The following is a 3,427-nucleotide window of genomic DNA, read 5'->3' on the forward strand; positions in this document are numbered from 1 at the left end:
AGGAAACTTTCAGCCAATGAACGAGCTGAAGTTCCTCCAGGTAAAAACAGGCAACGCAGGAGAACTATTCTAGAGACTATTCTAAAGGGAATTCAAAGGAGAATTCCAGGGCAGGACGGCCCAGGAGCAGAAAGGCTCCCAAGGGCAGGACATTCTTGCAGCGCGCCTCCTGACCATCCTGAGACTCAACCCGGACAACCACGGAACGGCCAGCGTGTCCGAGTGCCAGAACTTTCCTTTGTTCTAAGAGTCGAGAGCGGAGGTTGCCAGAGAGTAACCAGAGGATCCACCCGAGGTTAGCATCAGCAGCAGGCCTCATGAACAGGTCGGAACTGTGGACATCTGAATCAGTATTCAGAACCAGCGCTTCATCAGGAACGAACCGGTCCCCTTCCTGACCTGCTGGGACCCACAGTCATCTTTTCTCCTGTGCACAAACTTTGCTAGTTAAAGCCAACACTAACTAGCCGGTCAGTGAGCATCAGCAGCGCACTGTCGCAAGCCGCACAGCACAGCCTGGCACGGAGCCAGAGAGCCTGCAGGAGATCTGAATCCCCAGAGATTGGATGAGTATTCAACTTCAGTGCATTACAGCTCGAGAATTCAATTGTTATCCCAACCAGTTGATATCAATTTAATTCCTAAGAGTTATGTACTTGTTTTGAGTATCTAATGTAGAAGTTATAACCAAGTTCATTTATGAAACGGTCTAAATGAATGATATACTGAACGTATGTCCTCTTGACATGTGTAACTCTTTGTAACTGAATGAATATATACCTTTTGTATTCTGATAACCCTCTCGATAAGATCTGTTAGGTTTATATGCATATTTTATAGATAGATACTTTATTGATCCCGTGAGGGAAATTGCAGTGCAACAGCAGCTTAACACAGACAACACAGCCACAGTGTAACGAATTATATAATAATAGTACAATACATACAATACAATACAAGAGTTACTTACAGTCCAGACACACAAAGAACAAACTAGAACAGAACAGTACACAGAAAAATCGTATCACACATATGAATATAAATATAGATGTAAATATAGATATAGATATAAATATAGATATGTATTTATGTATTCATAAATGTATCCTCGTGTATTAGTACCCGTGTGTGCGTTGTTTGAGTTATATCGCATGGTTGAATTCTAAGGCCATCAAAAGAATCATTTTGTGATTTACGGATACAATTAATAATTGTCCCCGTAAATGCCCAAACCCTACAGAACTGGTGCCTCATGAGAGCACACTAAAGATGGATGAAAAGAAAAGTTTATTTTGACCTCTATTCCGCAACTGATGAATACCACTGTGTGACTTTATTTCCTACATGAATTATGTTATTTTGCCACAGGCTGTGGGTCTCTGCTCTCGGCCACTGGCCAGGGTGCCAACCTGTAGAAGCAGCACCTGTATGTAGACTTTTCGGCAGCAGCGGGAGCAGTACAACTCATTAGTGGGGAGGATAGGGAGGTAAGAGACACTCCTGAAGATGCAGATATAGTATGTTCTGGTAGTCAAATTCTAGGGCAGCTGTCTCTGAACAGACCTTCATCTCCTGATAGGTGCCTCTCCCTGTCACGCAGGTTGCAATGCCTGGCGGAAACTCTGCCCCCCACAGAGCACACACCGCCTCAGGACATTCCATCCCGGCCTCTTTGCTCACCACCGCGCAGGAATTGGATGATGCTGTCCCCGCCGTCTATCTCCCCTCAGGCAGCACCATTTACAGAGCGGAATTCACAGACGCCAGTGGGACGAACAACTCTCCCAGATATCCAACTGTCACCCATCACTCAAGAGAAAGAGGGGGGGTTGTACTAGCAGCGCACAGGTATAGATGGGAAAGCGAGAGCCGACCGCTACGCTGCCCTCTACTGGGGGTGGACCACATCGGTAAATTTCAATGGGTCCAGAGGCAAAAGTGCCTTGCCTTGCAATCTCCGAGAAACCATTAGTAGCATGGTGAATCGGAGATTCTCAACACTTACTTTGTGCGACTGGAAAAGAATTTGTGATCAGATCAACAAAATACTTAGAAGAAGGAGGCGCACTTTTCCTCTGGTCTAACAGTCTGTCCACAAACAAAACATTCCTGTTAAACAAGAGGAATGTGAAAAAAAACAATTACTTTTTGACAATGAAAACCGGTGTGTGTGTCTCTCTCTGCTGGATGTGTCTCTCTCTCTCTGCTGAATGAATAAAAGCATTTTATTAAAAACGCGTTTGTGTTTGTCTGGGTATTTACTTTGTAATCTGTGGTCCTAAACTGTTTTTACATCTACTGTATTGTTTTGAGATGCCACTTTTAAAGGTGATATATAAAATAAAGTTTTTTATTATTGTTATAGAGAAACATGATCAGATTTTCCCTGGTTCAGAAAAAAATATCTAAAGTATACTAGTTTGTCACTCTTCTCATTCCCTCTTTGCTAAATGGCTTTTCATGCTACTCTGATCAATCTATCTGCCTATTTTCTGTGCTTTCTCTATCCTTTAAACTATTATTCCACAATGCAGAGTATTACATGGTATGACTGTAGTATCACTGTATTCCACTTTCTTTGTAAACACGGAAAAACAGATTCACAACGCGACGCTGTGTCACTGTGTAAAAAAAACAACGTTTTGAACACCCTATATTGTAATGAGCTGCTGAGCTAAGAACAGGAGTTCCTGCTGTCAGAGGGGGTGGAAAGAGCGCCTCCTTCTTCGAACATAGCAGGAGGTTCAGGTCTTAAATTGAAGCTAACCCCCTTGGCTTTGAGTGTGAACAGTCAAATTTCTTATATTTCTTAATGTGTCCACTCAGCAGACAAACATATGAAAAAAACCCCCAAAAAAACAGCTGATGAACATGTTTTGTTTGGTCTTCAGAGGTCAGATTTTTCAACTTTATGCATGTCAAGGGCCTGGGAATGATTTGAAAACCTTGTTCTAGGTGACTACTAGCTTGGATAAAAATCTGGGACAAATCGATCAATTAGAAAAAATTCTACATCATGTTTTGTGAAGACTGGACCTGGAATGAAATAAATAAATTAATAAAAAAATTATACAAATATTGAAAATAAGAATAATAACCATTGCAATTGCTATAAAAACCTTAAGACACTGCTAGAGAGCCTTTATCTGCTGTTATGCAATGAAAAAAAACCTCAGAGTTGCCTTCTGGTGTGGGAAAAAAAGGAGCACTGATAAGAAACTGATAAAAAAACTGATTGATTACCCCTTCTGAGTCAATAATTGACAGGTAAAATGCAGGCGGAATGCAGCCTGAAGCTTCTAGAGGAAGTCTTACCCCCTAAGGCCTCTGACTGGCTGAAAATACAATGAATGACAGCGGTTTTTACCAATCAGATCACCTTATTTCTAGAGGTCGTTCTTCAAACATTTATTACGTAATCAATAAC

This window comes from Lepisosteus oculatus, chromosome 16, assembly GCF_040954835.1.
Source record: "Lepisosteus oculatus isolate fLepOcu1 chromosome 16, fLepOcu1.hap2, whole genome shotgun sequence".
In the NCBI taxonomy this organism is placed as follows: domain Eukaryota; kingdom Metazoa; phylum Chordata; class Actinopteri; order Semionotiformes; family Lepisosteidae; genus Lepisosteus; species Lepisosteus oculatus.